This window comes from Protopterus annectens, chromosome 10.part0 (genome assembly GCF_019279795.1).
Source record: "Protopterus annectens isolate FY-2018-M chromosome 10.part0, PAN1.0, whole genome shotgun sequence".
Classification (NCBI taxonomy): Eukaryota; Metazoa; Chordata; order Ceratodontiformes; family Protopteridae; genus Protopterus; species Protopterus annectens.
In genome coordinates this window covers 1,328,629,027-1,328,653,367 of record NC_056744.1, presented here as the reverse complement: position 1 = coordinate 1,328,653,367, position 24,341 = coordinate 1,328,629,027, and positions in this window count along the sequence as shown.

Genomic DNA, 24,341 nt, shown 5'->3' with positions numbered 1-24,341 from the left:
AAAAAACCAAACCCAAAATACCAGTTATATTTGGGATTCCGAAAATCCGCAAAAATAGCTTGGGCCCACCATTGAGACCCATTGTCTCAGCGGGTGGGTCAAAAACAAATTCTTTAAATATGTGGATATTAAGACCAAACACATTTGGATAGCAAAGGAAACAATCTTGAAGGATTCATGGGACCTTTTGGGTATCTTGAATACTAATTTGTATCACGAGGAATTAACTTTTGTCACTATAGATATAGTTGACTTGTTTGGGTCTATACCTTACGAAGCTGGTATTATGATGTTTGAAGAAGAAATATTTGCTGACAATAGATTGACCCATGAAGAAAAGGTAGTGTGCACAGGGTTGATGGACCTAGTATTGAAAAACAATTTTTTCTTATTCAATGGGGAATATTTTAGGCAGTTGCAAGGTGTAGCCATGGGTGCTGCCTGTGCACCTACCTTTGCTAATCTAGTTTTATCCAACTGGGAAAGGAAATATATTTTGGGATCAAGATTTGAGAAATATTGGACATTATATAAGAGATTCCTCGACGATATCATTATATTTTGGATAGGGGGTATAGATATACCGGATGAATTTATTAAATACATGGAAGAAACCTCAAGATTTTTAAAGTTTACATACAATTACTCCAAGACTAGTATTTCATATCTAGATGTGGAAATAACCTTAGAAAATAAAAGCTTTCAAACAAGTGTTTATAGGAAACCCACCTATGTTAACTCTTTTTTACACTTTGACAGTGCCCACCCGTTGTATTGTAAAACGAATTTAGTGAAAGGGCAGTTTGTAAGAGGGTCGAAAATGACCAGTAAAGACGATAAATTCTCAATTGAGTGTGACTTGTTACAAAAAATGTTTCTTGAGAGAGCATACCCAATTGACTTTATTCAGAATCTGAGAATAGAGGTAGAAAAAGGTAGAAGGGACAGATTCAGACCCATATTTGGGTCGAACAACGATCCAAAAGTGACAGAAGATAAGGAAGATGAATATTATGAACAATCACTTATCCTTGAATATAATTTATTAAACAAGGAAGTAAAGACAATATTTTACAGAGAATGGGAGAGATTTAAAAATTTCACAGATTTAGAAGGAATTTCCACCCATATGCCCAAAATTATATTTAAAAATACTATAAGTATAAAAGGATGTCTAGAAAACTATTCTGATATCGAAAAGAAGAAAGAAACAGGAGGAAGGGCAAAAACTGGAACATTCAAATGTGGTAGGTGTAGGCAATGTGATAATATTTCGAATAAAGAAAAAGTATTCCTGGAAGGGAGAAAAAGATGGCTAAAAAGTAAGGCATACTACAATTGTGAATCAAGGGGGCTGGTATACTTGGCTACATGCGTGGCATGTCCGTCTTTTTATGTTGGGAAGACGGAAAGGTCACTTAAAAGAAGAATATACGAACACATGTATGATGTCAAGAAAGAAAAGGAAACAAATGCAATTTTCAAGCATTCTAAGGTTTGTGTAGGGTCCAAATTCCAATTTTTTGTTTTGGACCAAATAGTAGGTAACAACAGAGGGGGCCCCTGGAAGAACTTATAGCCTATAGGGAATTGTGGTGGCAAGTGGCCTTAGAAGCTAATAGGAAGCCTGGCTTAAATGAGTATATATATCTATCCAGCCCCTTTTGAAAATAAGGGCTGAAAAAATATGAAAAGAAAAGTGTGATAATCCAGGCAACCAGTAGATAGCACCATTGTCTATATGAAATTAACAGCATATAAAATACATAGGTTTACAATGAAGAAATTTTATCCTATTTATTATATTATTCTATCTATTTATTTATATTTATTTATATATATTTAAATATACTAAAAGATGTTTTTAATTTAAACACATAAAAGGTTTTAATATATAATGTTTTTTAAAAACATTGACATCTGTGGTTTTTAAATATATATTTATTTAGGAAGAATATTAAAAGGTGTATTCATTTAGTAATTAATTGAAGTGTTTTGAAGGCTTGAATTAGATTGGTTTGTTGTTTTTTTAAATTTATATAAAAGGTAACTAGGAACAGCTGTTTTTATCTGATGAAGTCCAGTAGTGACGAAAATGCTTAGCTGAGAAGGCGTTCATGGTGTATTTTCAGTGTGTTTTGCTGTGGAATTACAGTTTTGCAATAAATTTTGAAGGTGTTTCTTCACCTTGCTTCCAGTTTCCAGTTTTTGGTTGGTACGTGGTGTTTGGCAACACCAACTTTGGCGTTTTACTAAATATACATAACCAACTGATATTGCCAACATCCTGGCAGACAGGTTTAGTGCTAACTTTACCCCTCTCTCACTCGCTAAAGGGCCCATATCTATACCAGAAGAATGCAAAGTTCTTGTAAACATGGCTGCTCAGGTAAAAACCACACTCCCCAAAGCCAAGAACACAGCATCCATGTGACCTGACAACATTCCAGGCTGCATTCTACACAAACTACAGAATGAACTGGCAACCCACCTAAGCACCAGGTTCAATCATAGCCTCACCTCAGGCTTTGTGCCCACTGAATGGCACACAGCAACTGTTATCTCACTTCACAAAGGGGGAGCCACCTTGGACCCTGGGAACTAGTGCCTCATTAGCCTAATGAGCCTGGTCTGCAAGGCCATGGAACTTATAAACAAAGACACTGGTAATCTCCAAACTGTGGACCCCACCCAGTTCAGGTTTGTAAAAGGCAGATCATGTCTCCTAAACCTGATAGACTTCTTTGAAGCAGTCACCAAAGCTGTAGACGAGGGTAAGGTGGGTTCACACAGCCTATCTAGATCTCACTAAGACTTTTGACACTGTCCCCCACTCCGGAATTATAGATAAACTCACTAAACTAGGTATAAATCCCTATGTCACAAGATGGGTTGCCAACTGGCTCACTAACAGAGCCCATACTGTGAAAGTAGCAGACTCCAAATCCGACTTCAGACTAGTGACAAGTGGTGTACCACAGGGTTCAGTCCTAGGGCCTCTCCTATTTGGTATCTACTTGTACAGGCTAACACAGAAGATCTTTGGCTAACAAAGTTCTCAGATGACTGCAAACTAGGAGCCATAATGAAAACTCCTAACGATGTGGATATCCTACAAAAGGGCCTCACTGAGACAGATGCCTGGTGTCAAAGCCATAACCTCAAGCTCAATGCCAAAAAGTGCATTGTCATCCCCTTTGGTAAAAACTCTGTACCCATGAGCTACGACGTAGGTGGTGGTCTACTTAACACCGAAAGTGTGATGAGAGACCTTGGTATACAGGTGGACAGTAGTCTCTCCTTTGATAATCACATTGCCACAGTATTCAGGAAATCCTTCTACATGGCACACCTCATCACAAAAGGTTTCTCATCCAAGGAAAAAGAGGTCATTGTTCCCCTCTACTCATCACTCATTAGACCCATTATAGAGTACAATGCCCCTTTTGGTATGTACCTCACAAGACATGTACAACAACTGGAAAGGCCGCAGAAATACCTCACAAAGAGGATTACCGGCCTCAAACAGATGCCCTATGCAGAGCATCTCAAAAAACTCCAGCTTTACTTTGTTGCATATCACCTACTCAGAGGTCATCTCTGCCTAACATACAAATCTATGTCAAACCCAGCGCTGTTGGACGTGCTCCACTTAAAGAAATTCCAATCCCTCCGAGTTACATGCTCTAGGGACCTAAACCTTGTCACCACAATAAACAGAACATGCTGGAGGGATAGATTCCTGTCCCAGAGACTTCCCATACTCTGGAACAAACTACCTATCTATATAAGCTCCTCATTAGCACTCTTCAAGAAAAATCTTGATGATTTGATGCGAAATAGAAAATTCACCCCGGGGATCACCTCTGGGGCTCTGCTCGACAAGGGCACAGGAAAATAATCTTCTTGGGTGGCGAAAGCCAGGGTACCTTTTTGGCTAGGCTTATATAGGCCCTAGGGCCACTAGACCAGTACTTACCTATGAACCTATGATACTTAGTGTATTATATCTTTTAAATATGTAATTTAAAAAAAAAATTATGGAAGTCTGTTTATGGGCTTTCCATAGCTGGAAAGGCTCTCCCCATCCCACCTATAGTTAAGATGTAGATCTGGCTTTCTTTTAGTTAAAATAACATCTTCTAGCCAGAATATTATTCTCCTGAACTTTTGGGGTACAAAAACCAACTAGTTTACAACCCCTTCACTTAACATTAAGGCTGATACAGCCATGTTTCTCAGCACAGTCTTCATAATGCATATTGTATGCCATGCTAAGTTCTTATGACAAATTAATGGATGCATTGTGTTCCTAAATATATAATTTAACTGAATTTAATGCATGTTATGCAGCATATTTCTGTCCCAATTGTCAATTAAAAACTTAAAAGCTGGATCAAGGGAATTGTGAGTAAATGATCTAGGCTTCTGAAACAAACTCTTTCATATAGTAACTTGATTTTATGTCCAAGCACTGGCATTTATCAACATCACATTATAGTAGTTGTACATTTTAAATATATAACTGTTACTTTCTAACTGGCAGTTATGTAAAGTAAAAACAATGTAAAAGGTAGTTAATGTGGTGTGCTTGAACTGCAACTGAAATTCATCATGTATTGTCTTACCCTTTTTGTTCAGAGGCTGATTATGTGAACTGCTATTGTGACGCTTGGGCTGAGTTAGTTGTTAGTTTTGCATACACTTGTAACTGCTAGAAGATTTGTATTCTCCCACTGACATTTTAAACTACACTGCAGATAATTGCTTAATTGAATCACTGTAACTGCCTTAGCTTTCTTTTTCACATTACTCCTTCATCTCTCTCAATATAGCTTTCAATCCCTGAATCTGCAATTATTTCTTTTTCCTCATCACCCTACAGTTTGATTGCAGCCTATTTTAAGTAAAATCTTGGCCGTGTAAAGTGCTACTGCAAGGTCCCTCCCTCTTGAGACATACAGCACTTTGGCATAATGTTTGTCTTCCCACCAAGGTATCTGAACAATGTATGCAATTCAGTGCCTAAAATAAGTTTTAAAAATGTATTTACAAAACAATTTATGAGTGCTCAGTAGCTGGGAGAACTTTCCCCGTACAGCTAGATTACAGGTCTGACATTTTTTTAACTAAAATAACATCTTGTAGCCATAATATTATTCTCTTGAACTTCCTTCTTAACTGATCTCAAGTCCCCTCCCTCCAATTTTACATGTCATCAATACCTAATGCATAAAATAAGCTACTATAATCCTCCAAATTACTTGCACAGGTTTGCTCATATATGCAGCCAGCATTTTTTTTAGTATCTTCAGGCTTCCTGGGGCCAATGCAACAATTCAATTTTCCTTCATTTCACCAGGTTCACTCTAATCTTCACCCCTTCCTCCAATCCCATCCACCACCACATCATATACATTTATAATTAAATTATCTCCTTCCACTACCCCTAAAACCAATCATCTAACTCCCAAACTATCTTATAACATTCTACTACCACATTCCACCAACACCTTGTTTATACTCTTCTAAATCTCTAAATCTAGATGCAATTAAACGTGTTAGCATGTGCAGTAAAAAAAAAAAAATCTCTCCAAGCATGGCTTTGTCTCTATAAACCTGACGTAATAGCAGCCTCACAAACATGGAGTAAATCATAAATAAATGATTCAGAATGTCTTCCCCCAACTATAACATGATTAGAGCAGATGGGCAGATTACAAAATAAAAATAAAAGCTAAATAAATAATTGCGGTATAGTTCTTCTGTACTCCAATGCCTACATTCATCCTCTCTGAAATTCTTGTCAGCTTTTTAAAAATTAAACAAAAAAAGCATTTGTGTTACTGTTATTTGCATCATGCCTGGTATCAACATTCCCACACTAGAAAGTACACTTTCCTGGCTATCAAATACTGTATCAAATAAAAAATAAAACAATCATACCTTGAGATGTTAATATTAATTGACAAATTTAACCTCTGATTTCCCATCAAATATCATAAACCTATATAAGTTTAATAATCAATACCTTAACAATATGTAGTATAACAAACAATCAAGACACCATTCTAGATTGGATTATGGTCCCTGACCCTACTAATTTTACCAACAAAAGTACACTCCCTGAAACACTTGGTGATTACCTGCTAATCTTTCTCCACAAAATGGGTCTATATTACAATGTCAAACTCACAGGAGTTCGAATGTTGCAATATCGAAAGTCCAAAATCCAATTATGACGAAAACACAGAACAACGATTTTTTTTCCCAGGGAAAGAAATTGCTGTTCTGTGACACAAAAAATACACTTTAAACTTAAACTGAAGTGGGGGGTTGTGGCCCCACCACACCCCTCCTACATAAATATACCAACTCCAAGATCGCACCACAGTGGAGGAAATAGCAAACCCCAACGGCCCACTGAGGTGTGCCCTGGCTTTGCTATTTTCGTATTTTGAATGTTTGGGTTTGATATTACAATGTTTGAACTCCTCTGAGTTCGACGTTGTAATATAGACCCCCAAAGAACTTCTCCCCAACTTCTCAAATGTCATTACTATAAAACAACCCATAATCTCTTCAAGGTTGGCTCCTAAAAATTCATTGCATCCCTAAAAGCCATTAATTGGACCTCCCTAACAACTATCTTCCTAGATGTAGCTGTAAATCTCCTTAACGCAACATTCTTGGACATCCTAGACAGCCTAGCTCATCTCTGCACTAAAAGAATCAAATCCAGTCAAGCTCCATGGCTCAGTAGAAAAAGTAAACACCTCATTACTGTGAGAGATATACCCTTCAGCAGTCCAGTCACAAGCATTGCCAAAATGTTTTTCTCATCTATCAGCTCCCTTTTCCACCCAGAATCCAAAAAATACCCCATACTATCTCCAGATAACTCTCCTTTGCAAACAGCTGCTGTGTGCAATACCTACTTTATCAAATGTATTTAATCTCTGGCACTTCTCAGCATCCTCTGTTTATCTCTTCCATCTCCTCTCTCTCTCTCTTCCTCACCTGCCTGCCCTAGAAACTCCAACAGCTCAGAGGCTGCAACTATCCCACTGTCAACAAAACACGATAATGCTACTAGCTATCCCTCCCTTAGTCTCCAATCTCCTTAATAAAAAAAAAAAAAATCTTCTCAAAATGAAGCCTTTATCTCAGTGGATAACCTCCCACCTGAATATCTTAGGTCCACTGCAGATGCCATTAACCACTCAGTCAACATCCTCATCAACAAATCTCTTCTGAAATCCCATCTCTGTCAAAAAAGCACATATCATTCTGTCATTCTGTTCATAAAGATGATAATTCTATTGATGTAACTTCTGACTCATTGCCACCACCCCCATTCCAAACTCAAGAAAAATGTATTCTTAAACAACTGCTTTTCACCTGATTCAGAACCAACTGCTAACCCTGACTCAACACAACATTCGCCAATACTACAGTAGGGGTCTATATCAGTTGAGCGAAACCCTATTACGTGAATACGAATATGTCGAACCGTATTGCGCGAAGTACATAAACCTTGAACGTCCAAAACCTCGAATTCCAAAATGTCTATTTGTTTTGGTTGGCCTTTCTATGGTATAGCTCTGTAAGGTAAGTGTGCGATAGATTTGTTTATTTATTTTACATTTGTTAACCGGGATAGCCCAACCTGATGTGAGTCCATTTACAGAGGAGGTCCGGGGAGAAAAGCTCCAAATTTTTATACAAAAGAGATAAACGTACATTGTAGGTAATGCTCTACATTATTTTAGATTAATAATAAGCATATTTATGTACACCTTATTTTGCAGTACAGCTCAACAATCACTTACATTTAAAATACACATGTTTTTATATCAGCTTCCATTTATGATAAACAGGTTTCTGGTAGTATAACAGAAAACAAGCAGATAGTGGTAAAAGATGACTTTACTAGTAGGAAGACAAGAGTTAAGAGTTAACCCGAAAAAGGGAATTACATTTTATAGTGGGAGTTCCTGAGTTTGTAGCAGAACAATAGGAGACTGCATTAATCATTCCTGCAGTGGGAGTTATTGAGTTTGTAGCAGAACAATAGGAGGCTGCATTAATCATTGCTGCAGTGGGAGTTACCGAATTTGTTGCAGAACAATAGTAGACTGCATTAATCATTGCTGCAGTGGGAGTTACTGAGTTTGTAGCAGAACAATAGGAGACTGCATTAATCATTGCTGCAGTGGGAGTTACTGAGTTTCATAGTAGAACATTAGGGGACTACATCTACAATTCTGTTATGCAGTTACAGGACGGTGTCTTATGTGATGCATGGGCATAACCAGGAGTTTAATAGGTGTGACTTGAGAGAATTTTTGAACTGTACAGTTGAGGGAGCTGAGGTCAGAGTGGTGGGGAGGATGTTCCAGTTTCTGGCAATGTTGTGGGAGAAAATAGCTTTTCCTGCAGAGTTATTGTCTATAGAGATACAAAGGAGAGATTTTTCTGAGGAATGGAGGGGGCGATTTGTTGTATACTGGGTTAGGAGTTTGTTTAGGGATGGGGTTTTGTCAGGATGTCTTACTATAGTGTAGGCTAGTATCAGTTGTTGATAGTTAATTAGTTGGAGGAGTTCTAACCATTTGAGTTCTTTTAGTGCCTGACAATGATGGGTTTTGTAGGTGCAGTTGTTACAAATTTTGCAATTTTATTATAGCAGGACCCTAGTTGTACAAGATCCTGTTTTCTAGGGTTGGTAAGGATAGGTGCAGCATACATGAGTGTAGAAAGTAGGTGAGTTTGGGCGAGTGTGATGCGTGCTTGATCAGATAGGAATTTCTTGTGTCTATATAAGGTACCCATTTTTTTATGGACATTTTTGATTGTTAGTGATATATGGGTGTCAAATAGCAGTTTATTATCAATAGTCACTCCTAGTAGTTTGGTGTTGTCAGTAGGGGAGATGTTAGTGCCATTATTGGATGTGATTGTAAAAGGGGATTGCGTGGTTTTAGTTTTATTAGGAGCAAATATGAGTAACTTGGTCTTATTTGGATTGACTTTAGGGTTAGGATCTGGGTTAAGGTAAGTGCATAGATAGGTAATCTATGTAAGATTTAGTGTAGTGTTAGATGTAGGTTTTTTTTTAAGTGTATGCATGTGTGTTATTTATTTTGTTTGGGTGTATGTCTGTAGGGGAAGTGTGCGGTAGTTATGGACCTTAGGGTTAGGGAGGGGTTAAGGATAGTGCATAGATAGTTGTGTATGTAGGGTTTAGTGTAGTGTTGGAATTAGGGATTTGTTAAATGTATGTATGTGGATTATTTATTTTGTTTGGGTGTATGTCTGTAGGGTTTGGTTAGTGTATGTATGTGGTTTATTTATTTTGTTTGGGTAGGTACTAAGTAGCGGGTGGTGTGGTTGGCCGACTATGATAGTTCGATATTTTATTTTTTGTGGTTTAGTGCGTTCGGGATTTTCATGGTTCGAGGTATAGGGGACGATGTTTAGGTATTTGCATAAAGGGGTTTTCGCTCAACTGATATAGACCCCTACAGTAGTACTACAAGTGTTTTATTGTACATTTTGGATACTGTAGACAAGGCTAGGGCTTCTAGCAAATTAGTCTTGGCACTATTCCTTGACATATCCTAGGCTTTTGATACTGTTTCCCACTCACAACTCATACACAAGATATTCTTTCTAGGACTTTCAGCCCCCTTTCTCCTCTGGCTCACTCATTACCTTTCTGGAAAACAACAGTCAGTAAAATGGCAGTCTGCTCAATCTCAATATCTATACAATACCAACAGTGTCTCAAAAATGATCCATTCTCGGACTCCTCCTTTTTAACAGCTTTATTAATAATCTCCATACCACTTTCTCCCAAGACTCCCTTATCCAGTATGCCAAGGACGCCACTATTATCTGCTCGTGAGGCTAATTGGTATGTGTGTGTATATATATATATATATATATATATATATATATATATATATATATATATATATGTATACACAAGGGTGTACTTCACTTGATTGAAAGCTCACGTCACTGAAAGTCAAATCAGTGAGACCACTTCACTGAAAGCTCACTTCACTGAAAACTCACTTGACTGAAACTCATTTTGTTGAAAGTTATAAATGGCCTTTTCCCCACTGTAGTGCAATCCTGGAGTTAGTATATAAAGTAAGGGGAGTAGGGGGTGTAGCCCCCCACATATTATAAACATTTTAAACTATACACAGTGATACTTACAAGTCCAATGAATAACTGTTTCCAGAAAAGAATATATAACCAACATATGTGGGGGGCTTAACCCACCACACCCCCCCAATGTGCCCCCCACACCCCCCTTACTATATATACTAACTCCAGGATCGCACTACAGTGGAGAAAAAGCCATATATAACTTTCAACTAAATGAGTTTCAGTCAAGTGAGTTTTCAGTGAAGTGAGCTTTCATTGAAGTGGTCCTAGTAATTTCATTTTCAGTGAAGTGAGTTTTCAATCAAGCGAAGTACTCCCATATACACACATTCACTTTTCTGTTTCACTCCCTGCCTAAAAGTATCAAATGATCCACAGCTTGGTAGCAGTCCATGGCCTGGTGCTAGTTTAGGAGATGCTTGCAGTGGATTGTCTGTTTATTTGAAAGAAGGTAAGATGTAAGCAATGTTTATGTCTCTCTCACTCACCATCGCTCTCTGTTTTTGTTTTCCTGTCTGCATTTCTTTCTCTCACTCTCTGTCTCACATATACATGCAGACAGACACACACACTCTCTCTCTCTCTCTCTCTCTCTCTTGTGTTTAACCAGGTGTTATCTATGCATTAACATCCCGTTGGAAGTGTGTTAACAAATAGGTTGACAATGTTTGTTTCAGCCATTCTCTAAAGTTGATTAATACAAGTCACTTGGGCATTCATTCCCTTGTAATGGTGCTCATCAGCAAGTTTTTAATAAGTAATTGTTCACGTGCCCTGAGTGGTCAACAGAACTGAGATTTAGAATGTGTTAGGCTGTCAATTTTAACTCTTTCCCTTTCTCTCAGAGCAGAAACCATGTGGAAAGTTTAAAAAATCCAATAGTTGACAGAAATAACATATGGTCCCATGCCTGATTTATCAATCATCAGCATTCTTGCACACTGTTATCTACTTTGCCCTGTGAAGATAATGAATAGTGAATTTGCCTCCCTCAAGGATTGTCGCATTCTTAAAAATGTTGGTTTTGTAAAAGGCTAATATTTTGGCACAAATACTTTCTGCAAATTGTAAGATTATACTTACGGATATAAACAGCTACTGTCCTGACAACCCTGATGTGCTGCAGGCTTTAATTAGCTGGAAAGTTATGTTGCCAGACATCTCACAAACAATCCTTATGCATAAAGCAATGAAGCAAAGAGACTATAGAAAGCAAGCCGAAAGATGGAGGAGGATGATGCTAATATAGAGAAGTCAAAAGTGGATGCACATATCCACTGTTTTGTTGTGTAACTCTGAAAACTATACTATGCAATTATATCCATTTATGTTTTCATCGTAACGATTACTTTTTGGTAGAATCCAAAGCATATTTTGGAAGGCAGCTCGGTGGTTCCAGCTAACATGCATTGAATGACATCCCTGTAAAACCACTCTGCTCCTGCGCATAAAATCAAGTTTTTAATACCTGATACATGTGTACTTTAATTCAAGTTGTTGCTTCACATATATCTTGGGTATACCTATTAAAAGGATATCCATTTCAGAAGTAACTCTGTTATGAATGAATAGCTCTGAAAGAGATCTCACACAGTCTAAACAATAGCCAGTGGAAGCTCTTAACCAATTGAAACAGTCTACCTGTCCACAGGAGTGTCTAGTTTATTCTTAGCTAATAATGTAAACTGAACAATCTTCCAATTTTTTTTTTTATTCCTAGCAATATGAATTTTCTTTTTGGATACATAGGTTCATAGGTTCATAGGTTTATACTAGGCTATCTGCCCTAAGGCATTTATAAGCCTAGCCCAAATTATTGTGGCTTACGCCACCCCTTATATGAAAAAATACTGTGCCCATTAGTTTGTTGTGCCTCTGTCCAGCAGTGACCCAGAGATGATTCCCGGGGTAAACCTACGATCTCCCATCCACAGGTCTAGATTTCTCTTGAACAGAGTCAGCGAGGTGCTCTGCCTCACATGGACCGGGATTTTATTCCACAGCATAGGGAGTCTCTGAGTGATAAATCTATCCCTCCAGCACGTCCTATTTATATCCATGCTAAGGTTTAAGTCGCTTGCTCTAGTGGTTTTGGTGGATTTGGATTTTTTGAGGTGGAGCATGTCCATTAATTCCGGGTTGGACATGGCCTTGTATGTGAGGCACATGTCACCTCTGAGCAGACGGTATGCGACTGAATAGAGCTGGAGTTTCTTCAATCTGGCAGCATATGACAGATTTTGGAGTCCCTTTATCCTTTTGGTGAGGAACTTTTGGGGTCTCTCCAATTGCTGCAGATGTCGGGTGAGATACATCCCGAATGGGGCATTGTACTCGATCATTGGTCTGATAAGTGAAGTGTACAGGGGAACAATGACCTCACTAGATCTGGATGTGAATCCCTTCATGATCAGGTGGGCAATGTAGAAGGTCTTTCTAACCACTTTAGCAATGTGAGTGTCAAAAGAAAGGCCACTGTCAACCTGGGTCCCCAGGTCCCTGATAACCTCTTCTGTGCTTAGTGGATTGCCACCTATATGGTAGCTTGGGGTTACCTTGTTTTTCCCGAAGGGTATGACTATACATTTTTGGCGTTTAACTTCAGGCCATGGCTCTGGCACCAGCTATCTGTTTCCGTGAGTCCCTTCTGAAGGATATCAGTGTCCGATGCACTTTCCACTATGGCCCAGTTTGCAGTCATCTGCAAACTTTGTCAGCCAAAGTCCTCCCATGTTGGCCTGTACTTCTGAGAAGTAGATGCCAAACAATAGGGGCCAAGGACCGAGCCCTGTGGGACACCACTTGTGACCGGCTTGGAGTCTGACACAGCGCCAGCAACTCTAACCCTGTGGGTTCTGTCCTTAAGCCAGTTTGCAACCCATCTTGTGACATATGGGTTTACATTTAAGCTGGTAAGTTTTTCTACAATACCCGAGTGGGGCATTGTGTCGAAAGCCTTTGCAAGGTCAAGGTAGGCTGTATGGACTGCCTTTCCCTCATCAATGGCCTTGGTGACTATTTCTAAGAACTCGACCAAGTTCAAAAGGCATGATCTTCCCTTGACAAAGCCAAACTGGGTCGGGTCCAATGTCTGCAAGTCCCTATATCTTTGTTTATGAGCTCCATTATGATCCTCTCCATAGCTTTGCAGACTAGACTTGTTAAGCTTATGGGCGGTAATTACCAGGGTCCGTGAGGCGCCACCTTTGTGGAGTGGGACCACAGTTGCCGTCGCCACTCCTTGGGCACGTATCCTGTGGTAAGGCTGAGATTAAACAGCTGCCTTATGTGCGGGTTTAATTCCTCATTTAGCTCGTGTAGCACACAGCCGGGGACACCATCCGGTCCCATTGATGCTGTGTTTTAGCTTTAGAGAGCAGCTTTCACCTGCGCATTTGAGATGTCCGGGAGGCTACACTCGGCTGGGATAGTTATCTCTCCTTTAGGGGGAGAGAGGGGTGAAGTTTGCACTGAACCTGTCTGCCAGTATGTTGGCAATGTCTGTGGGTTCAGTGATTTTTGTATCATTTTGGACTAATTCTGAGCATATCTGTGAGTTTCCACTCAGGTTCCTAACATAGCTGAAAAAGGCCTTATGATTGTCCTTTGAATCCATGGCAATTTTTCTCTCAAAATTGGCCTTAGTTGATTTTATGAGTGCTCGTATTTTTTTACTAATAATGATCAGGGGTGACTTCCCTTTTATGGATTTTGTTCTATCATGTAATAGCTTTCTCCTCTTATTGTAAAGTTTGTTAATGGCTGGGGTCCACCAGACTGGACGTTTGCCCTTTGTGGAAAGAGTCTTGGTTTTATTTGGGATTGCCTGATCCATGCAGTCCTGGAGGTGTTCATAGAAGGCATTTGTAAGGGCTTCCGCAGCTTGGGTTGTGGTTTCCTCTGACTCAGGGGCCTTGAAGGATACCACACCAGTCTTGAGTAGTGTGAAGTTTGCTTTAGAGAAGTTCTTCACTATGGTCTTTTTGTTTGGGGTGGGGGCGGGATGTGGATTTCCAGTGAGATTAGTTTATGATCAGATCTCACCAATGAGGGATATACTTCGGTGTGGAGCATTTTGTCCCCATGTTTGTGACAATGAGATCTAGTATATTTTCTCCTCTCGTGGGAACAGTGACTAGCTGTTCCATGGCATTTGAATTTATGAACTCCAGGAACCGTTGGGCTAGAAAGTTAGGGCTTGAGTAATGTTCCCAGTCTATATTCGGGTAGTTGAAGTCACCCAATATGATGGTGTTTGGAGATACATTTATACCCTCCAGTGTCTTCAGGAAGGCTGTGTGGGGTTCCTGAGTTTGAGAGGGTGGCCTGTAGCATGCTACAATTTGTAGAGCAGTTTTGCCTATTGTTAGTTGCACCTGGATGGTTTCGAGCTTCATGCGTTGCCACCAACCTGGAGGTGTGAGTATCCTTTATGAATATGGATACACCCCTCCTTTTGTGGAGTGGTCCGGGTTTTGGGGCGGAACGCATGATATGAGGTAAAACCTAATAGTGCCGGGTGCTCTCAGGAGCCTTGAACCAGGTTTCAGTTACAGCACAGACATCGATGTTCTCCATACTGAGAAGGGCCTCGAGTGCGTGCATTTTGAGATTTAGACTTCTGGCATTGAGCAGCATTACCCTCAATTTCTTCCCATTTTTGTTTTCTAGGGTGGTAGGTTTAGAATTTGAGCCTTGCCTAAAAAGGCACTATCGGGGTGGCAAGAGCCTTAGCCAATATCCGGAATCCTAGGGGTGACAGGTGCAAGCCGTCCCTTGCGAAGCAGCGTGGCTTGTCAAGCATGTCATCCCAGGCAGACAGACATTGGATCCCCTTTGAATGACACCGGACATTAAGCCAATTGTTAAAGCTGATCATCTTGTCTCTATATTGTGGCATCATTCTTGGTGAAGGAAGGATACTGCTCAGGGTTAGGGTCATACCTGCCTGGGCTACATAATCAGAGAGCTCCTCTATGTCTCTTTTCATGCAGTCCAGGGAGGTACGTCTCAGGTCGTTCACACCAGCATGGACAATGACTGTGTCATATTTGTACTTGCTGTGGAGTGACCCGAGTGCTTGTGTTATGTGGCGGATTCTAGCGCCCGATAGGCAGCTTACTGTGACCCTCTCCTTGTTCAGCCTGGTGAGTGGGACGTCAGTGTGTCTGACTATGGAGTCACCTATGACAAGTATAGGTGCATGTCTGGTTTCAGGATAATACAGAAACACTTTAGTCCTTTAGTTCTGAGCCACATCTGTAACAGCCTTTGAAATATTCCATGGTTAGTTGAAGGAGCTCCACTTTTCTTGTGGAAAATCATGAAAGACTCTGAAAACATTGAAACAACTAAGAAATGCTGCTGGCTATGTTGCTTATCAATCCTGCATTTTAGGTCAGTAAACAGGAAAACAGAGGCTCATAGGAGAGGTTTAGCTAATCACTTTTTAAATCTGGTTAAGCTAGAATTCTCATCTTTGAGTAGTATCCATTGAGCTTCACAGTGGAGGCACACAGGTAAAGCAAAGCAATGAGTATAACTGAGGACCGGAACCTGAGGATGAATTACACTATTGTTTTTACACCAAAATGAAAACAACTGAAAATATGTTCATATTGCACGGTACAACTTTTTAGTAGGTTACCTACTTTCTTTATAAAGTGTCAATGCTTGAGAAGAAAAGAACAGAGTTCTCAGAGTATTCCATGTAATGTTGTGGATTTGATGCTGTAAAACTGTTGCCATTTTATTTAGAATTATACTTAGGTAATTAGCTCCTTTGTGTATAGGAATGGGCTTACCTTTCTTCCATACAGGTAGAACTGGTGATCCCATTTTACTTCTGTTTACAGGTAGTGTGTAGACTGAAAGAGGAATGTATATCAACCTTAATAAATCCATCTGTATATGTTGAACCAGAATGTTTATTTTTAGAATGGAGTTTTAATCATATGGACACTTGTTCTTTGAAGAAGAATTGAAAGGACTGGGCATGGGCTGGGTAGATTTATGGGTAGAAAAAACTGTGAAGGCTTATAATATATGTAGAATAATTCATAAACATTCTGCTAGTGTCCTTATTTGAATGCATTTGATTGGAAGAGGAGGAAGACTGTCCAGCAAGGTTAAATAATTTGATAATATTAAGACTATGACCTGCTAAATTGATCCCTGTCAAATAATTTTATTGTGATGCAAATTTCTCATCTCTCTGTAGTGCTATAAAGATGATAAAATTTGTCCATGAGGCTGACGACCCAAACTGTATGTACAGTGATTAGTAATTTTTATAATATGGATGATACCCAGAGATATATGTATACCTTTATCTAAAAAAGTCTGATGGGAACTAAACTATTTATTGATTGATTGATTGATTGATTGAATGATTGACATTTGTTTACGGGGAAAGTCCAACTGGGTAATAAATATCCACTTTCATTGGAGACTTAGGGAGAAAAGCTCCAGAGAGTTAGAGAACATCACAAAAAAACATATATACATAGGAATACATAGGATACAGTAAAACAGCAGGAGACACCAGTGATGAAATAATAAAAAAATTGAAAAAAATGACAAATATGACAATCACTATATACAAAAATATTATACGTATAGTCTGCTATGCTAGGAAAAAAGATATAAGTTCCTCTTAAGAATGGGAAGAGGACAAGTATTGAAAGGTACATATAGATATGAGAGGTTAGCATGAATGTGAAGTATTTTTTGATTTAGATCATACATGTGAAGTGCTTGGGCACAGCCATGAGTTAGTGATAAATTCCTTGAGAAAGAATTTAAATACATGGAGGCTAGATATAGCTCTGATTGAATTTGGAATGGCGTTCCATAGTTTGGCTGTGCAGTGTGAATAAAAACGTTTCCCATTTTTTCTGGTTTATAGATTTCAAACAGGTTTTTGTCTTGCGAGCACAAAGGGTGATTTGGGAGATAGTGATGAAGTACTGCAGAGATAGAAGGGCAGGTATATTATTTTACTGGTTAGAAGAAGTTGTGCATGACCTAGATGATGTGGGAATTTTAACCAGATGAGTGGACATAATGCAGAGCAATAATGAGCTTTATGTGGCAGGTTAGCTGCAAATCTAGCTGTCTTATAGCATTGCTCCAGTTGTGATTTAATAGAGATCTTCATGTTAGTCAAAACAGGTGAGCCATGGAGAAGACAGGGTAAAAGATAATAGTTAGCTAGGGTGATTCTGCTAGAAGGAGTAAGGGATTTTTATGCTTTGTATGGCAGACCAGACTTTTGATGATTTTTTTTCTTATACAGATTTATATGTGAAGATCAAACTTTAAATTTTCATCTATGGCGGCTCCAAGCAACTACTTCCATAGCTGCACTGTTTACAAGGTAATGTGGTACTTTTAGCACTTTTAGCACTGGAATGGAACCTAGAAAAAATAGTAGTAGTTTAGTCTTTTGTGGACTGAGTAAAAGTTGGATTTGATATAGCTACAGTTCAAATGAGTTGGAAGTCATAGATTGCAGTTGTAGTGTGTTGCCAGATGAGCATATGAGAGTTGTGTTTGCTGAAGGGAGGTATACAAGTTATTGACAAAAATGTTAAAGAACAGTGGACTAAGAATAGAGTCTTGAGGAACACCTATTTTAACTTGCAAAAAAGGAAAGAGAGAGAAGAGAAGCATTTGCGAGCACAAAGGGTGATTTGGGAGATAGTGATGAAGTACTGCAGAGATAGAAGGGCAGGTATATTATTTTACTGGTTTACTTCTTTCAGCTAAGAAGTTAGAGAACCAAAGAAAAGTTTGTTTTTAAAGGCCTAGAGAGGCAGTGTCAAAAGGCTTTTCAGAAATTTAGAAAAACAGAAGAGATAGACTTTCCTTGGCGTCTAGCATTATTAATGATGAGAAAAAAGTTGAGGAGAGCTGTAGTGGTGCTATGTGGTTGGAAACCATGCTGTGTTTATTTATTTTATTTATTTATTTTATATTTGTTAACCGGGAAAGTCTGACTGGATACAGGTCCATTTTCAGCGGAGGCCCAGGGAGAAAAGCTCCAAATGTACAAAAACAAGTGTAAATACAGTGAAATTATTACAGCGAGTTATCACAAAACTGAGATTTGTTTAACGATATGTACACACAGGTACATGTTTTTCTCACATACACACAGCAAAGGTTGGTAGCAAGTAGCTGAGAAAGAAAAATTTGAAGATTTCATCTGTAAATGGAAAACACATATATTAAGGTGGTTATCATACATGGTGTAGTGTTAACTTTAAATCTTTCCAGTAGGTAGGTGATACACAGAATTTTAAACAGTTAGAGAGACAGAGTGTTATTCTTGTAAAGAGGTTCTCATTTATGAATTATGTTTGAGTGGGGGTTAGTCAGGGTTTGTACAGGGACAAAGCCACTGCATTTTAAGTATTTCCTAAGGGATTTTTTGAATTGGGATAAGGAGGGGTTAGTGGTGAGTTCATCAGGAAGTAGTTTCCAGTTTTTACTGGCAGAGTTGGAGAATAATGATTCACCAGCTGAATTGTTGGTTTTAACAGTTTCCACTAGCAATTTCTTGGAAGAGTGAAGGGATTTTAGGTTCCTGTAGGGGGTAATAATATTTTTCAGTATGGGTGTACTGTCTGGTTGGTAGAGAATTTTGTGAACAACTATTAGTTGGTTATATTGCAGTTGATAGGGTTGTTCAAGCCAGTCTAACGATTGAAGGTTAAGGTAGTGATGGGTTCTATAAGCTGATCCTGTGGCAAATCTGGCAATGTTATTGTAGCACCTAGTTAATTTATTGAGGTTTGATTTGCTTAGGTTTACGAAGATGGGTGAGGCATAAAGAAGGGTCAATAGCAGATGTGTACGGGCAATAACAGTTCTAGCAGATGGGGTTAGGAATGGTTTAATCCTGTATAAAGAGCCTAATTTTTATTAACTGTTTTAATAGTTTTGTCTATGTGAGAATCAAACTTGAAGTTGTTGTCGATGATCACTCCCAGTAGTTTAGTACTAGGTTCTGGGGAAATTATGGTGCCATTGTTAGATATTATGGTGAGAGTTGTTGAGGGGACCTTGCGAGTGGGGGACAAGAATAATAGTTTGGTTTTATTTGGGTTTAATAGTAGTTGGCGACCAGTGAGTCAGTTCTCTACTTTGTTGAAAGTGATTTAGGACAAGGATTGTAAATCTGTGGGGGAGGTGGCAGAGAAGATTAGGGATGAGTCATCTGCATACAAGTTGCATCGGGGATGGAGAATCAGAGGGGACCTAATATAGATCCCTGTGGGACTCCAAGGGTGACTGGTAAAAGGGACGATAGGTTATTCTTCCATAGTACAGCTTGTTGAGTGTCATTTAGACAAGAATGAAACCAGGTAATTGCTAGGTTATCTATGGAGAGTGATTTTTAATGTGTTTAAGAGTAGCTGGTGATTTACGATATCAAATGCCTTGGATAGGTCAAGGAAGAGGGCTGAGGAGAGCTTGTTGTCATTTCGGTTTTGATTTATTGTATGGGAGAAGGAGAGAAGGGTTGAGGTTGTACTATGGCAAGGTCTATATCCATGCTGGGAGGGGGCTATGAGAGTGTTTTGATTCAGATAGGCAAGAAATTGTTTGTGGATGCATTTTTCCATTATTTTAGCCAAGGGAGACAGAATGGCTACAGGCCTATAATTTGAAAGTTCAGTGGAATCTCCTCATTTATGAAGAGGAACAATGTGGGAGATTTTCCAAATGTGGAGGATATAGGCTTCATGGATAGGTCTATTGATTCAAATTGGTATGGGGTATGCTATTTTATTAGTGGCTTTTTGGAGATATTCTGCAGTTACTAGGTCTGCTGAAAGGCTGATGGGTTTCAATTTTTTTAAGTAGGGACTTAATAAAAGATGTTGGTACTGGATCAAGCTTAAAGGGGATCTTATTATCAGGTGTGGGGTTGGTGGTACTTGGGTATAGGGAGATAGCTTACTGGCTAGGGATTGCACAGTTTCTGTAAAGAAAGTGTTAAATGTGTTAGCAACAATTTGAGGAGGTCGTTGGAGGGTAGTTAAGGGGGTAGGGGTAGTTGATTGGCCTGGGTGGAGAAGTTTGTTTATGCCTGACCAGAATATTTGTGGTTGATTTTGGTGCTGTTGTTGCAGATTACAGTAGTAATTATTTTTGTCTAGCATAATAGACTTCTTTGCATCATTTCTCAGCTGTTAATATATAAGGTGGTCTTTTGGGGACTTAGTGGTTCTCCAGGAGGTCAATGCTTTGTTTCTGCTAATAATTTTTTGTATGTCAAAAAATGTGAACACAAGACCAAGAATCACCAAAATCCACGGCCACAGTACCCAAATCTCCAAAAAATGTGGTTAGAAGCAGTAGGTTAAGAACAGCACATTTATTGGTATGTAATCTGAATCACACCAAACAGCAGCAAACAATAAACCAAGCGCTTTTGCTCGGTTATTACCAAGCTTCTTCAAGGTTAAAAAATCTGTTATGTAGTCAGCCATGTTAAATACTAAATGCAACATCACATGACATACCCCCCCATGTGAATCATCCTTAATCAGTTTCTTAAAAATACAGTGTGTATAAACTTTCCTTAAATATTAAATATATATTCCAATCCAAAAATCAAACTCAACTTTAAATCCAGTAATGCCAAAAATGAAAATATATAATATATTACAACACATGTAAAAACACATAAAAATAATAAAATAAATGGTAATGAAATTAATAAACATGGCAATATTAAATGTTAAACTAAACCATGAAAGTAAATAAATGTAACATCTTCATTACCAATACAGCACATGGTAACCAAACTAAGGCATTAGGCTGAACTGCAAGTGCATCCAATACCAATATGTTTAATGGGGAAATGTAAGCAGTCTACAAGAACCCCTATTATAATTGTGCCCTTCTTAATTTGAGCACACTGTTTATATTCAAGGCATCATTCATGCCCGGTGGTCTAATTGCGTCCAGTCTAAGCTGCCAAAACAGTTCCCGATACTCCAACCTAGCTTCCCAGTTCCCTCCCCGTGGGTCAGGTGTCACTTGTTCTAGAATTGTAAACTTAATTTGCATATTTTCACATAATTGTGAATGCTTAAAAAAGGCATTGGTCACTTTACCCTTACTAATATTATATTGATGTTCATAGACTCTTTTTCTAAAAAGCCTTTCTGTCTTGCCTACATAAAAACTGTGACAATGTAGGCAGATTCCCAGGTATACCACTCCTTTGGTGGCACAATTAAAGAATTGTTTAAACTTATATCTAAAATTTCTGGAAGGGATAGAAATAACCCCCGGGATTCATGAACCTTGCTCCAGGCGCCAGCATAGCATCGGCGTTATAACGCCAAATATGGCTGCTGAGCGATTCAGGTATGAATGAATTCCACGTGCACTACCGGCGTGCGCCGGACCGTCTCCGCCCCCCGGCGTAGGTATGCAAAACACACTGTGTGCGGTATTGCACCATGCAAATGAAGGCAAATAGTGATCCACGAAGTGGCGCAGGCGTAGCGTAAGGGCACGGCAATGTAAACCAAAAAAAAATGGTTTACATTTACCCAAACATGACCGAGGAGTAACGGAAGGCTGTCAAAGTCAGGTATCATACAGGTGCAATATGCCAATGTGGAAAGGCACCGAGAATGTCCAAAGAAAATATGCACAAAATGTAAAAAATGACATAAATGGCACGTACGTAGAAAGAACAGCAGACCCCCCGGATATGTGCACAGAAGTTGCAAAGCAATGAAATAATATGACAATGTCCTAAAAGAGCAGTATAACACACATCAGCTGCACAGCCACCACACACCATAGTATGTATGTAAAGCTTCAACCCCAGCGCAATGGTTGTCAAGGAGTGGTGGCGGTGTTAACCGCCGTAACCATGTATTAGTAGTCAATTCTATGCAAATGAGGCAGATAATAGTGAATCGCAAAAACGGCGCCGGTGTAAGGATGGAGCAAACAGCGCAGTGGTACTACACCGAGGAGTGGCCTACACGAGATACATGTCAACCACAGAGGGGTGTGCCACCGTAGGAGGAAGGATATTGGAGGTCAGCAAATCTGGGCTGTACAATGCACATCACAGCATCAGGACTGGCGTGTGAGGAAATAGATGCGCTGAGAGTACATAATGCGCACAGATGCATGTGCACGAGGATGACTACGTTCCCCAAACCAGTCATGTGACGGCCTCCCCGTCAACAACCACGGATATAGGAAGGTAATGCGGAGAATACGAGGAAATGCGGAAGCAGTGTAAACGGAGCCATAATGAGCAATCAACACCAATCAATCCAGGAAGGGCAAACGGCGGCAGCTGGTAACTCTGCATGCAGACCCCTGCATAACGGGAAAGGGGAGGCATATGAATGCAAAGATAGTAGGGGATGTAGTAGAAATGCAAAGAGCAAAGAACCGAAATAGCACAGCCAAGTACAGAGGTAGCATAACTGCGGCTGCAGATAAAATGCATCATATGCCATGTGCCTGCAGGATGCAGTAATGTAAGATGCAAAGCCAAGGCAATGCAGGCAACTGTAATGTAACACTAAAGGCAATACCGTTGCAGTAGCAACCGTAAAACAACGGAAATAATCCATGGATACGGCTGCACAGACACACCCAATGACATCACCGGGTATACAGCACAACAGTATTAAGTGTGAATGCACACAACACAGCGCGATTTCCCAAAGCGCACCGTAAGGTGTAAACAGACGGGGAACTTTTAATATGTATATGCTGGGTGCCGCCGTGGCCGTGATGCATAGGTATGTGGCAGAGACAGACAGAGTTGCGGAGGATGGTGCCGACAACTACCGTAGGCCTCACAGGAGAAGGAGAGTGTTCAGACCAAGGGTGACCTACCAGGGGCTGCGAGACCTGGAGATAGTAGAGCGCTACAGGGTGGACAGGGACACGTTACAGCAAATAGAGGAGCTGTGCCGGCCGCGCCTGAGAACAAGAGACAACAGAGGGGAGCCCATCCCAGTGGACACAAAGGTATGTGTGAGCTTGCGAATACTGGCTACAGGTACCTTTCAAAGGCCAACCGGGGACATAATGGGCATCTCACAGGCATCAGCATCCAGGGTACTACACCAGTTCCTGGATGCCATGTTACCACATGCCCATGAGCACATATATTTCCCCAGATCTCAGGAGGAGTTGGCTAGCAATATGCGCCACTTCCACCGTGTGGCACAATACCCGGAGGTACTGGGTGCGATAGACTGTACGCACATAGAAATTAAGTCACCACCCGGGGAGCAGGGTAGATGCTACATAAACCGCAAGGGATACCCCTCCATCAATTGCCAGGTCGTGTGCAATGCGCAGGGCATTATCATGGATGTGTGTGCTGGCAGCCCTGGAAGCTACCACGACTCCCATATCTGGCATGCCTCACAGCTGTATCAGGTATTCGTCAGGGGGGACATCACACAAGGTCACCTTGTGGGGGATGCTGGCTACGCACTGGAGCCGTGGTTGATGACACCCATCAGAAATGCACACACACACATGCAAGAACGCCATAATGAGGCACACGCACAAACAAGAATAATCATAGAGCGTGTGTTTGGGATGTTGAAATCACGGTTCCGGTGCTTGGATACATCCGGTGGAGCCTTGCAGTACTCTCCAGGCACAAGTGCCCACATATTCATAGTATGTTGTATGCTACACAATATGATTCTGCGGAAACAGCTGCTGCAGGGACATAATGCTGGAGGGCCACCAATCCCGCCACAACTGCCAGGGCAAGCACAGGCACAGGGCGTTCAGCGCCATGGACACACTGAGCCAGCCCCAGTAGGTAGACAGAGGCGTACCCAATATGCCTACGCCCTGGCAAAGAGGGAACGCATAGCACATACTTTGACAGTGTAGGCCCCATGGACTGACACCTCCTGACCTGCACACACAGTAAAATGGACGCCACACAAACATGTCCGCCCGTAATGTGTACCGTATGCGGACGTATGTGTGACTCCAACAAAGGCACCGCCAAACACTGCACACCCAATAGCCAGCAGAGCATGGAACGCCAACACCTCACGCATGCGGTTCCACAGCACGGCAGTAGTGATGCTGCCACTATCGCCGCAAGTCGACCACATATGTACTCATGT